The sequence below is a fragment of the Macrobrachium nipponense genome, chromosome 19 (genome assembly GCF_015104395.2).
Source record: "Macrobrachium nipponense isolate FS-2020 chromosome 19, ASM1510439v2, whole genome shotgun sequence".
NCBI lineage: Eukaryota > Metazoa > Arthropoda > Malacostraca > Decapoda > Palaemonidae > Macrobrachium > Macrobrachium nipponense.
The window spans coordinates 1,664,091-1,679,074 of record NC_061088.1 but is presented as its reverse complement, the minus strand read 5'-3'; the positions used below and the strand labels follow the sequence as shown (position 1 = coordinate 1,679,074).

Here is a 14,984-nt window from a genome sequence, read left to right as displayed (position 1 = left end):
ATTTACATCTTTTTTTCCCCAAAGGGTCGCTCTTTCTTATCCTTAGCAAAGCTCTATTATAAACTTAAGTATCTCAATACGATACAGCGCACTGTCATTTAACATTTCATTTTCATTTGGATAAAAACGGTGATGGTGTGAGGGTAGTGAGCTCCATTTAAATACACAAAGAAAGTCCCTTTATTCGGCAGAATGAGTTTAGTACCAGCTGGATGACGGCAGGTCAAAAGTTGTTTGATAATACCCTTGACCATAATTTTCCTCAAGAGAGTAAATTTTTTGGGTACACTTTACGTACGATTCAACCTTTAATCGTTTCGTTAGATAAACATGCTTATATTTGTATCTCCTTTCATTTCAGTCTGTCTTGAGAACGTTCCTGTATTTCACTTGCTTTTATAGGGACAAACTTCTTGACACTTGTCTTTCATTTGATAACCATTCATTTCAAGAGCTTTGCAGGTGCTCTAATTGCCCTTTTATGTCACAGTAACGCAACAAATTATAAGCAGCGCCCTTCCATGAAATGATATTCGATATTTATAATGATATATATCATAAAACGTACCATCAATGTCCATCATACAGAGGTCCTAACAAACTGCCAAGGTGCCATGATTGTGTATTTTTGTTAATTCAACTGGTAAACATGAGCAGTGGCCTTTCATGAAATAAAATTCGTTATCATACCAAACATTTTATATATCTATTTCATATGATGATATTATCAAACAATAGTACCCATAAATCACCAGTCTCCCTCCCAAAAGTTGCTATATAATTCGGAGCAAACTCTCGGAGACTCAAAGGTTCCTTCAGACTTGACAATTGGCAACACTGACGAAGAGGCCAACAAAACATGGCGTCCGAACTCGGTCGGACTCTGCTAGAGAATCGTCCCAAAGATTCGACGAGTACGCCCGAAGAATTGTTGGTTTTTGGCTACTCTTGCAAGCTCTTCAGAGACAATGAGAAGGCGGCGTTTTTTGGACAAGGGCAACACCTCATTCCCTGGATGGGGGACAACAAATGATGATAGATCGGTGAGTAAGTCTAGGCTTCTCGTGTCGCCGTACAACTCCGTGATTTTTTTTATTTATGAATAATTCATCTGTATATTCAGATGAATGAATTACTTTTATTGATTTTCTTCTCTGCGATTGGATTCAATGCATTATGTTTTTTCTAACGTTACGGAAGGAAATATTCGTATTTTATTAGTCATTTCCTATTAGGTAGGTAGGTAGGCGAATACCTAGGCTTACTAGTAGTAGTAGGCTAATTACCTAGTAATTATTTGTTCGTTTGTTTAGCTGTGTATTTGCTTAAATGATCCGTCAACTGTTATCCCCTGGGGCAATTGTTTTGATTTGAATTTCATTTTAAATGTTATAATGAAGGTGAGCTGATTCCTCCCCACAATGAAGGTCAAGTGGATCAAAGGTCAATGTCTGGTTTTGAAAGAGTGAAATGTAACTTAGGCTTAGGTATATACTAGCCCTCTTACGCCGGAGCCCTAAAAATACAAAACGTCTCCCGTATGCCGGGCCTGGTTTGGAGTGAGCGCGGAAGTGGAAAAAAATTATTTTTTCAAAAAATACAGCGCGCTACTTTTGAAGATTAAGAGTTCATTTTTGGCTCCTTTTTTTTCATTGCCTGAAGTTTAGAATGCAACCATCAGAAATGAAAAATAATATCATTATCATATGTAAATAATGCGATATATGGTAGCGAGAAAAAAAAAATTCATACATAATTGTATTCAAATCACGCTGTGCAGAAAACGGTCAAAGCTAACCAGTTACTTTTTTTTGCGTTGTATTGTACACTAAATTGCAATCATTTTGATATATAGGCCTAATACATTGTAAAACAATAAAAGCAACACCGGAAAAAATATTATCACAAAATGATGTACGAATTCGTATCGCGCGGACGCAAAAAAATATTTTTTTCAAAAATTCACGTAATTCTAAATAATGTTCTAGAGACTTCCAATTTGTTTCAAAATTAAGACAAATGATTGAATATTACGATACTGTAGAGTTTTAGATTATAATTGCAGATTTCGACCATTTCGGACGAGTTAAATTTGACCGAATGTCGAAATTTTAATATATATATTTTTTCATATGCACATATTTCGAAGATGGAAAAGCTAAAACCTTCAATTAGTTTTTATTGTATTCTTCATGAATTTTGCGCACATTTTGATATATGAAACTCTATAAAAAGGCTAATATGAAAAGGATCAAATATTAGGATAATGCCATGTACGTATTTCGGAGACTTGCGGCCACGAATCGGCGCGCGGAGTGAAGGTAAATATATTTTTCAAAAATTCACCATAAATCACAATATTGTTTTAGAGACTTCAAATTTGTTTCAAAATGAAGAAAAATGACGGAATATTTTTAGGCCGTAAGAGTTTTAGCTTACAATTGCGTTTTTCAACTATTTCGGTAGAGTCAAATTTGACCGAACGTGGTTTTTTTTTCTATTTATCGTGATTTATATGCAAAATATTTCGAAAAAAGAGAAAAGCTACAACCTTCAATCATTTTTAGTTGTATTCTACATGAAATTGCGCACATTTTCATATATAAAACTTTAGGTAACAGCTAATTTTTAAATGGTGCAAACACATTTCGACAATTGCACAAAAAAAATTCTGATTTTTTCGGAAGAGTTACCGCGCGAACGTAATTTTTTTTTTTTCATAAATTCACCATAAATCGAAATATTGTGCTAGAGACTTCCAAGTCGTTGCAAAATGAAGTTAAATGATTGAATATTACTAGAATATAAGAGTTTTAGCTTACAATTGCGTTTTTCGACCATTTCGGTAGAGTCAAAGCTGACCGAAAGTTGAAATTTTGCACTTAACGTTATTTATATGAAAATATTTCAAAACTGATAAAAGCTACAACCATGGGTTGTTTTTTGTTGTATTGTGCATGAAATTGCGCACATTTCCATATATAAACTTTATGTAACGGCAAATTTAAAAGGGTGCAAACATTAGGACAATCGCACGAAAAAATTTATCGGAAGAGTTTTATCGCACGAACGTAAGGAAAAAGTTTTTTCATAAATTCACCATAAATCGAAATATTGTGCTAGAGACGTCCAATTTGTTGCAAAATGAAGGCAAATGATTGAATATTACTATAAATATAGAATTTTAGCTTACAATTGCGTTTCTCGACCATTTCTGTAGAGTCAAAGTTGACCGAGAAGGTTGAAATTTTTGCACTTATCGTTATTTATATGAAAATATTTCAAAATTGATAAAAAGCTACAATCATGAGTATTTTTTAGTTGTATGTGCATGAAATTGCGCACATTTTCATATATAATACTTCATGTAAAGGATAATTTAAAATGGTGCAATAATTATGTTCAAAGTGACGAAATAATTTCCGAGATGTGTCACTGATACTTTTAGTGCGATAAGAAAGAAATTCGCGCTTGCGCACCTGCGTAGCGATTGTAAACAAAACAACGCCTTGATCCGTGAACTCCCAGCATCCCCCAAGGCGCGTGATACAAAGTTTTCGGCTGGTATTTTGGCTATAAGTTTTTTTCCCGCGAATTTTTAAAAAAACTTTTTTGAGCCGACGTATGATACGTCCAATCGGCATACGGGAGACATTTTGACTCGACGTTTAATACGTCCAATCGGCGTAAGAGGGCCTAGCTAAGCTTTCGTGGATAGACTTTGTGCTTAGGCATTTCGTATACCTTAATTTTTATGACCACAAAATTTATTATGTGAATAGTCTGTTTACAGATAGCTAGATTACAATTGCGTACTAGGTAGTATACAATAGGTAGCCTAGGCCTATTTAAGACTACTATTATGGAGTATCTTCATATTTGGTACTATATACATGAACCACATATTTTTAATGCTGCTATGTTGTGTTTTGTAGCGTGTTGGTGCAAAACACTTTTGTATTGTTAATGCAGACCACTTTTTTGTTTTCTTTATTGTTTTTCTAAACTGTAGGCCTATTTAACAATTATGGGAGACTCCAGTGGTAACTGGGTTCATATGCCTATCTGGACTTCTCGCTTATTCAGTCCAGAGAGCTGTAAACATTGTAAATGCAGGATTGCACCCTCAGGTTAACCTGGCAAGGGGTGATGGCCGTGAACACTTAGGCTGAAATTGACAACATCCTAACCTGGTACACTGGCAAAAAAATGGGGTTTTACCCTAACTTCTCTTCCCTTTAGCTTTGAATAGGTATTGCATAGTCTTGACCTTGCAGGTAGGAGGTTCATAGCTTGTTCTTTTGTCCCATTTTATTGAAGTCAAGGTTTGAATTGTGGTTGGTGAAGGAAGACTTCTTTCTTTCTTTCTTTCTTTTTTTTTATTTTTTATTTTATTTTTTTAAATATTTTTTTTTTTTGGTAAATGTCCAGGAGAAGGCCGCACCCGTTTTTCAAGTATTAACGGCGAAAAACGGCAAAAAACGACCAGATTGGTGTTGCACATCGCATAGAAACATGAGGAAATGAATAAACAAAAAAGAAACTAGGAGTTACTGTTACACACAAAAATCTAAGCATAAACCTACTACTTCAATTTATGGGGATCCCAGTGGGGCAAGGCGGGGTTTTGGGTGGGTAGGGGTGAGGGGGAGAAAAGTGATTTTCGAGGCACTACCGAACCTAATACAACCACCTAACCTAAGCTAGGGCCCATGTACCCCTACCTAGGGGGGCCTAGCGGGGGGGGGCTCCGCCTCCCTGCGGAAACCCCCCTTTTAAGGCCACAGTGATTTTCGGGGCACTACCGAACCTAATACAACCACCTAACCTTACCTAGGGCCCTGTCCCCTACCCCTACCTAGGCCTAGCGGGGGGCTCCACACCCCCCCTTAAGGCCACTACCTAAACACATCCATCAACCAAATCCAAAGTGATGGTACTGCTGTATACATCGTTATACTACCACCATTATAATATACTCTATAAATTAATGAAGCTTACCTTATACTGTTGGTTGATAAAGATGTGCTGCTGCTTTGAGGAAAACGTGAAGTCGTTGCAAGGTTCCCTGACATGCAACTTAAAGTAGGAAGTGGCCAGGTACCCGACGAATCCACTTGTTTTTCAATATTCCCCGAATAAGCTAAAACAAATTCACTGTAACTTAGGAAACAGCAGGACAAGAAGCTGGATTTCAACTTTCTTGTGCAATATGAGATGAAGTGCTTTGCTACGGCCTCCATGTCTAAGAACAAACTGAAAAGCCTGGGTAAGATAATGTATTGTCGCGCTGAGAAAATTTTCAAACACCCACGCCATTGGCCAAAGTTGATGTGTAAGAAAATGAAACTGTGATTGGCCAAACGTGTAAGACGTCATAGTGGACTAGTTTGTCTGCGGATTATAGTAGTTACAGGGCTCATTTGAGCTAAAAACAAGACACAGTCAACAATAACAACAGACTTAGAAAAATTCTGGGAGGAGACAAGAGAAGCGTGAGTTGATCGTCGATATTTCGATCTGTTATTGAATTTCACTAAATTATCTCACCGTATACCAACTACTTACATACATTCCTACACATTCTAGTAAAAATACATTGAATATCACTGATATCTTCATGCGGCCCTCTCCTAGACATTAACATTTTTTTTTATTTATTTATTTTTTTCTCCTCTTCATCTTCTTCTAAGATCCACATAGTCTAGTATTATTCTCTCCTTGGGTTCTCGCCGCCCTCACAGGAGGAGTGTAACAGCATCAAATCAAAAGAAATGGAACTCCTAGACGCCACTTCTTGACTGAGTTGGAACCAAAGACAAGTTATCAGAACTTGGTATTGAGATGCTGTTGATACGACGAAATGGGCAAAATGATGGGCAGTTGTTAGCCTTAGACTTGAATCATGGATGCAGTAAATGTCTTGAATAAGTTCTACTTGAGGTGGTGGCTGCGTGAATTTTGTGGTTTTGTGTAGGGTTGAAGGCATTATTAATCACAATGTAACAAAAGGTGTCAGTAGGTGCCATGGATACAAAGTATAAATAAAGGAAGGAGTTTTCACTTGTTAACATTCATAAAACATGTAGTAGTTAAGAAGGTGGAAAATAGATTGAGATGGTTCAGTCGCATGAAGAGAAGGGCTGATGAACAGTTGCCAAGTGAAGTCATAGATTTGAAAGTGAGAGGTGCCAGCCTGTGGGGAGGCCAGATATATCATTGAAGAATATTTACATGATATGTAGGAGATGGGAATTGATGCAGAAAATGGTCAAAATGAATAGCGTGAAGAACTTAAAATGGAAGTACATATCTGAATGGTGGCTGTGGCTTCACTGGTTTTAGCAGAAAGACAGCTCGCTAGAAGGGCCAGCTGGAATCGCGCTTTGTGTTTTTTTAGTTCTTAAAGGCGCATTGAGTAATAGATATTAAGGTATACAAATTCCTCTTTTGAGGAAGTGTGCATTTCAAGGCCCAATCAAAACACCTGTGATGATTTTTATATTTTCATGTATGACACTTACTGGCAGGTATATATATAGCTATAATTCTCGTTCGCACTGGCAGAATTTTCAAAACTCGCGGCAACCGCTAGATCACTGGTAGTTCAGGTGATCGCCACCCCGTTCCCGTGGCGCTGGTGCTCGGAATCATTCCCATTTTCGTCAGATTTTTTTCTGCCAGCCGAACCGGCAACATCGTTGTGGGTTCCCTGCTAGGATTTCGAACTCGTTAGCTGACTTTCGCTGTACTTTGATGGATTTATTGGGTATCGTATTGGAAAGTTGGATTGGCAATCGCGTTTGGAATTTCTTATAATGTCTGATTCTGGTTTAGTATTTAGAGTGTGTGTGAAAGAAGGGTGCAAGGTGAGACTGCCGAAAGCCTCGGGTGACCCTCACAGTATGTAAGAAGTGTAGAGAGGGTGTGTGTACTTCGGGATAATAGATGTAATGAGTGTGAAAGTTTAAATGAGAAGGAATGGAAAGACTTTCACTAAATATGTTAAGAGACTAGAAAAGGATAGAGTAAGGAGATCGGTGTCTCGGAGTGAGAGGTCAGGCTCTTCTAGTAAGGCCTGAATGCTTCTGTTATTTCTCCCCACCCCCTCCTTCCCAAGTAGAAGTTGTAGATCTTTCTCCTCAGGTTTCTCCTGCCTGCTGCTGTTTCTGGGATCCTAATTATGTGAAAGTGTTTGCCGCCCTTGCGTCAATGGGCGACTCAGATTCAGCGTCTTACAGACAAAGTGGGTACTTTTGAGAGTGTCAGTGTAGTGGAGGGTCGGCTGATCGTCTCTCTCGTGCTCCTAGACCTAGGCCTCTGCCAAGCTCCCAGACCCAAGGGAGAAGGCATGTCGACAGTCGAAGGGAGGCGAGAGGGTTCCCTTACGATCAGTCGTCCCTTCAGGCAGTCCCTGTTGCGTCCCAGGCTGCAGCAGTGCGCCATAGAAAAGGCGAAAATGGGAAGGTGTTTTTCTTCTACCGATAGTTCTGCGTCAGGCAGGTATCGACGTTATGCGGAAGAATCGCGTCCGCTGAAGAGGACGCATAGACATACGTCATCTCAGGATGAACTTGACGCTCAATGGCGGTGGAGTAAGCCCCGAGATTTTCTCATCTAGTGACGATGAAGACGTGGTTCCGGTTAAAAGGAGGAGAACTTTTCGTTCAAGGCAGGACGCAAGACTTCATTTAGACGGCGGTCGCCTGATAGGAGCCCTCCTTCTGCATCCCTGGGCAGTTTCTTTCATCCTGTATCTTCTCCTTCTCGTAGACCTCAGGTTCGAGTTTTCTCGTTCGTAGCAATACTTTCTCGTCTTCGTTCCCCGCATGACTTCAGGCATCCCGTCAGCAAACAGAGACTAAAGGACTTTCTTAAGAGATGCAAGGAAGGTTAGCCGATCTAGTTAAATCGTGGGAAGCCACGAAACATCCTCCTACGAGACGTAAGGACGCGTCTCTCCCCGTCAAGTCCTCCAAAAGGACGCATGATTGTTTGCCTCCTCCTCATCGCACTTCGGATTCTCGTGTAGGACGCAAGTTACCGGCTAAGTCGGACGGATCTCAGGGCGGACAGGAACGCAGGACGCAATCTCGGAGCGGATTCACGTTTGGTCGACGTATCTCAGAAGGACGCAGGACGCAGGCGGCAGGAGCCTTCTTCTTCCCGTTGATGGTTAGAGAAGATGTTCAGCAGCAAGACCTTGGATTACAAGATGTTTCTTCGGCAGAAGAGGAGATGGAAGACTTAGCGTCTGAAGAAGAGAAAGATGGTGAAGCACCTTCTTCAGGCTACAAGAAGTTAACTGATTGCCTTCTGTCAGTTTTTGAAGGGGAATTTCAGCCTTCAGCTCCGATGTCACCCTTTCTCAATTCTCCAAGAATAAAAACACCGAAGAAGTCATCGTTTTGAAGATGAAGCTTTCAATTACAGACTAAGAAGGCTCTTCAAAGGATCAATACGTGGTTGAAAGAAAAGAGGGAAGCGGGCAAGACTTCTTTCTCCTTCCTCCAGCCAAATTGGCATCGAAGTCCGGACTCTGGTATGCGACTGGGGAAAGTCTCGGCCTGGGAGTTCCTGCCTCCTCCCAGGGAGATTTTTCCAACATTGTTGACAGTTCCCGCAGACATGCTTTGAATTCGGCTAAAGTGTGGTGGACGTCATCAGAGTTAGATCATCTCTTGAAAGGTATATTCCGGACATTCGAGGTTTTCAATTTTCTTGATTGGTCCTTGGGGGCTCTGGGACGAACCTTGGAAGATAAGGAATCAACTGCTTCGCAACTTTCCAAGCAGTATTATGTCCTGCACTGGACAAAGCCCTAAGGGATGGGGCGAATGAGTTAGCATCGCTTTTCACCGCAGGAGTTTTAAAGAAGAGGTCACTCCTGTGCTCTTTTGCTCCAAAGGGCGTTTCTAACGCTCAGAAATCCGAATTGGTTTTTTCCCCACTCTCGGATCAGTTATTTCCTTCGGATCTTATCAAGGATATTTCGCTTTCCCTGACTCAGAAGGCGACGCAGGATCTTTTAACGTCTTCGGTAAGGAAATTTTTACCCACCAAAGTGGTTAAGAAGACACCTAAGGAGGCAAGACAGGCTAGTCAGCCCTTTCGAGGCAAGTCCTTTTCTCATCCTTCCTTCAGAGGAAAAAGAGCTCCTCCCACCAAGAGGGGTTCGAAACCCAGTAATAAACAATGAAGAACAAGTCCTTCAGACATCAGTTGGGGCCAGACTCCAGAAGTTTTGGGAGATTTGGCAAGAAAAGGGGCGGGGCAGATCCTTGGGTCGTCACGGTACCAAGGAAGGTTACAAGATCCCTTTTCTGAAGAAACCACTTCTTTCGACATCGCCCAAGAGAGCTTGGAGCCTCCACTACAGCGCTCCAGGGAAACAAGAAGCACTACAAGAGCAAGTACTTTCTATGCTCAGGAAAGGAGCAATAGAACCTGTTTCTGGATCACTTATCCCCGGATTTTACAACCGGCTTTTCTTAGTAGCGAAATCCTCGGGGGATGGAGACCAGTACTGGACGTAAGTCAACTCAACTTATTTGTGGGAGGAAGACAAAATTTACTATGGAGACGACCGGTTTCAGTACTGGCAGCGGTACGTCCAGGGGACTGGAGGGTTACCCCTGGACCTTCAAGACGCATATTTTCTTATCCCAATTCATGCAGGATCCAGGAAGTACTTAAGATTTGTGATCCAGAACAGGGTCTTTCAGTTCAAAGCCCTCTGCTTCGGACTGTGCACAGCCCCACAAGTTTTTACAAGAGTGATGTCAAGCGTGGTCGAAGTGGCTACATATTATAGGGATAAGAGTGTCTCTATACCTAGACGATTGGCTCATAAGAGCCCAATCAAGAAGACAATGTCTGGAGGACTTAGAAATGACGTTGGCATTAATGAACGAATTAGGGCTGATGGTGAACTTAGAAAAGTCGAATCTGATCCCAATCAGGAGCTAGTTTATTTGTGGATTCTGATTTCCTCAGCGACTTTTCGGGCTTTTCCATTCCCGACAGGCAAGCTCAATGCATCCGGAAAGTACAAGCCTTTCTAGAGAAAGAACAATGTTCTGCACGAGAGTGGATGAGCTTACTGGGGACTCTCTCGTCACTGGAACGGTTCGTTTCTCTAGGAAGGCTTCACATGAGACCCTTGCAAATAAATTTATTTTTGAACCAAGTCTGGCCAAGAAAATCGCAACCGGATTCCTTCCTGTTTCGAATTCCTCGCAAGATCAAAGAGGAATTACTTTGGTGGCTAACTCCGGGAAGTTAGCGGAGGAGCGTCGCTCCAGCAGAAGAACCCAGACCTTGTATTGTTTTCAGACGCGTTGGACGCAGGCTGGGGAGCGACTCTCGGCCCTCAAGAAGTGTCAGGTCGCTGGAGCAAGGAGGAAGCGTCTTGGCATATAAACAGGAAGGAACTGATGGCGATTTTCTTGGCTTTGAAAGAGTTCAACGCGGTGATCCGCAACAAGGCGGTGCAGGTCAATGCGGACAATACCACAGCTCTGGCGTACATCCGCAAGCAAGGGGGAACGCATTCAGTCTCTCTTTGCAAGTTGGCGGAGGAGATCCTTCTATGAGAGAGAAGGAAAACGTAATTCTCACCAGGTTCATTCAAGGGGAGAAGAATGTGAGAGCGGACCTGTTGAGCAGGGAAGGTCAACTTCTGTCAACAGAATGGACTCTTCATCTAGAAGTATGCCAGAGTCTGTGGAAATTATGGGGTCGTCCAGTGGTGGACTTGTTTGCGACCGCAATGACAGAGATTGACGACTTATTGCTCTCCAGTCCCAGACCGTCAAGCAGTCGCAGTAGACGCCTTTCTTCTAGATTGGACGGGGCTAGACGTGTACGCCTTTCCCCCGTTCAAGATATTAGGAAAGGTTTTGAAGAAATTCAGGGAGAGTCAAGGGACGAGAATGACTCTCATAGCTCCCTACTGGACGGTGCCCGAGATGGTTCACAGAGGTTACTGGAATATGGACAGTAGATGTACCAAGAACACTTCCAGACAAGAGTAGATCTACTCAAACAGCCTCACTTCAACAGGTACCACAAGAACACCCTCGCTCTGGGTCTGCTACTTTCAGGACTATCGAAAGACTTGTCAGAGCGAGGGGGTTTTCTAGAGAGGCGGCCAGAGCTGTGGCCGGAGCAAGAAGAGCCTCGACTATTAAGGTGTACCAGGCGAAGTGGGAAATCTTTCGTAAGTGGTGCAAGAGTCGGAAGATTTCTTCATCCAGTACCACTGTGACCCAAATTGCCGACTTCCTTTTATATTTAAAGAAGGAAGTAGGGTTGTCAACTCAGACAATTAAAGGATATCTTAGTATGTTGGCCTCAGTATTTAGACACAGAGGTTTAGATATTACCAATAATCTCGATCTGAGAGACCTCATAAGGTCCTTTGGAACAAGGAAGGAACACCGATACAGAACACCTTCCTGGAATCTCGATGTAGTCCTGAAATTCTTAGGAACTAATAAGTTCGAACCGATGGATCAAGCTTCGTTTAGAGATATCTCGAAGAAGACCATCTTTTTGGTGGCCTTAGCCACAGCTAAAAGGGTTCGTGAGCTGCAAGCAGTTAGCAAACATGTTGGCTGGAAGCATGACAAGGCAGTTTGCTCTTTTCAGGAGGTTTTCTTGGCCAAGAACGAGAATCCAGCTCATCCCTGGCCAAGGTCTTTTGAGATTATGGGTCTTTCAGATTTAGTAGGACAGGAACAAGAGAGAGTTCTCTGTCCAGTAAGGGCTTTGCGCTATTATATAGAGAAAACCAATAATATTAGAGGAACTTCAGAATCACTGTGGTGCTCTGTGAAGGACCCTAGCAGAGCAATGACCAAAAATGCTATTGCCTTTTTCCTCAGGGAACTGATTAAAGAATCACATATGTTATGCCAAGAAGAAAATTTCGGCATCCTTAAGGTTTAAGGCGCGAAGTGAGAGCAGTAGCTACTTCCTTGGCATTTTAAAAGGAATATGGCCCTCAAAGATATCATTGAAACGACGTTTTGGAGGACTAATTCAGTGTTTGCGTGTCATTACCTTAGAAACGTCAAAACAACGTTTGACAACTGTCAAAACAACGTTTGACAACTGTCAAACGTTGGGCCCTTATGTATCCTCAGGAGCAGTATTGGGCAAGGGAGTTTCCACCCCATAACTTACTAACATGCTAGGTATTTTAATTAAGTGGTGTTGTTTTTATGGTTGTCTGAGAGGGTTATTTCCTCTTCAGTCTGAAGTGTAGTGTGTTATGTTAGCTTTGTGTGTGGTTCAGGTGGTCTAACTTATCCTAGCATGAATGCCCGTGGTAAGAGAGGGCTAGGTTTCCTGTCAACGAATTGGTCCCGTCCAGTTGTCAGACCCTTGTATTTAGCTTCATCAACTATTAGGTCATATCCTAGTTGGGAGCTACTAAGGTTTAGCAGGCTAAGAGGCAGGATTTATGAAGTCAGCTACCTTAGCAGGTAAGGAATCTAAGAGTATTTGGGATTTATTTTAAATTTTAAAACTTACAATGTTGCTGTCTTTGACCCACCTCCAAATGTGTCAATCAGCTATATATACCTGCCAGGTAAGTGTTCATACATGAAAATGATGTTATTATGATATAACAAAGTTTCATGTATACTTACCTGGCAGGTATATATAATTAAATTCCCACCATTTTCCTCCCCTCAGGAGACAGGTTCAGAGAAAAATCTGACGAAAATGGGAATGATTCCGAGCACCAGCGCCACGGGAACGGGTGGCGATCACCTGAACTACCAGTGATCTAGCGGTTGCCGCGAGGTTTTGAAAATTCTGCCAGTGCGAACAGAGAATATAGCTATATATATACCTGCCAGGTAAGTATACATGAAACTTTGTTATATCATAATAACATCATTTTTAATGCTATATTTTTTATAGCAAATTTATTTGTGCACAGTGGTCAGAACATAGCCAGCCAGGCTATTTCTAAGAACTTTTAGATTTTTGAGCTCTCATTATAAAAAATATTTACAAGCATTAGCAATAACCATTTGACAAGAGTTGTAATAAATGCTCATGGTTGGACATTGTAATTTTAGAGGTGCACATTTCTTTGTAAATTTATTTTACCTTTTTTATAGTATATATTTATGAAAAGGGAAATATTAGATAATGGATTCTGTGTTCTGGTTGTAGGTTTGATGTACGCGGTGCTCTCTATGACTTGAAAGAAGCCGAGTCTGGTGGTGGTGGGGACCGCTGGGAAGGACTTACAGAAGAAGAAAAAGCGGAAGAGGAAAAGTGTGATTATGAGCGCTACCTTGCCTTATACCATGATGAGTTCCAGCATCAAGCTTATCAAGGTAAAATGATGTTTTGAATTTTGAATTGATGTGGAAAGTTTTTTGTTTCCTTTTATTTCTGCATATTTCATGCTTTATCATCATTCTGCTCTTAGATATGCATTTTTTTGGAGTGTTTTTATGTTTTTACTAGTTCCTACTTATTTTTAAAAAATTCATAAATGCTCAATTTGCACTTATAATATGGGGAAGTATCTTTGCATATTCTGCGATTTTATGGGCACTGGGCTTATTTAGTTTTTTTCCAAGTTGTGTATATATATTCTGATATTCAAGGTATATAATTATTATTTCAACTGTTTGCATTTTTTTGTATTGTTATTGAATTACGTACTCTTTACTTATCCTTTCAGAGGAAGAAACCAAGCGGCTAATGGCAGAGCTGGGCTCTGACAACTACACCTATAGTCAGGTTGGCTTTAGTTATGATGATCAGACAATGGTGGCCCAGCAGAATTATGTAGTGGAGCAAGTGCCTGAAGCAGTGCCGGAGGAGGTGGAGGAACCGCAGGAGGCAGAGGAAATGGGGTATTTTCCCGAAAGAGATGAAGATACCTTCGTCCCTCCTCCCGAATTGAATGTTCCTCCAGGCATGGTGGTGGTGAGTTAATTATTTGGTATCTGTTTGTCTTTCCTTGTAGATCAAAACCCAGTACGTAGTTATTTGGTTTATAAATTGCAAAAGAAGAAAAAATGTTGTTGTTGACACTGAATCTTTCCTTTTTGCTCCTCCAGCCTGAGACCGTGAAACAGAACAAAATCATCTTGAAAACGTCGAAGTTCATTGCTGCTCAGGGGGGTCAGATGGAGATTTTGATTAAGACTAAGCAAGCGGGTAATCCGATGTTCAGCTTTCTGTCGTTTGATCATCCTCTCAATGCTTTCTACAAACACACAACCACTATGATAAAAAGTGGCAGGTAAGTTTTCTTTTGTATGATGTGTATTGTATTCAGTGTACTGTACTGTATTGTTAATAAATTTTAAGTTAATTTCACAAGTGAAACAGTGATGTGGGTGTTAGTTTTGCATTTAAGGGTTTATATATTTGCAGTACCCATGGCTTATTTTTGGTATTGCTAGCCTGCATGTCAGAGGACATTTTGACATTGGAAACTAGTTATATATAGTTGTATCGCCTATAAGATTCTGTATGCCATAGCTAATAGTATGATAGGGCAGCTTATAAACCTCCAACTTTATGATGGCTTACAGAAAAAGGAAAATGGAAATATGAGAAATTTACAAAATTTTATATTTAGTGTCTTCATACATACGTACATGTTAAAAAGAAATTTTGATGAAAAGATGCAATTAATCATCTGGTCAAAATATGTCATGGTTGATTATTTCACCTAAAATTTATCAGTTATATTGTGCAGTTTAAATTTCTACCCATACTAAAATCACTGCTCTGTGTAAATTTGTTAGTTAGCAAGAAACACTTTTCTGTTTTTGAAGTTTTTGGAATTTAATAACTAATTTTTGTACATGTATACCTGCAAACCTAAGCACCACTGCATAGGATGATGAAATAAATTAACAATAGCTTAATTACCAAGGGACATCAGAATTTGATTACCCACATGTACTGATAGACTGCGATAATTATTTTGTGATAGT

General features: G+C 40.6%; 1 pseudogene; it reads left to right on the top strand.

Annotated features, from left to right (window-relative positions):
* Positions 1-837: 837 nt before the first annotated feature.
* Positions 838-14,984, top strand: part of LOC135219094 (protein suppressor of white apricot-like) — a 61,027-nt pseudogene continuing 46,880 nt past the window's right edge.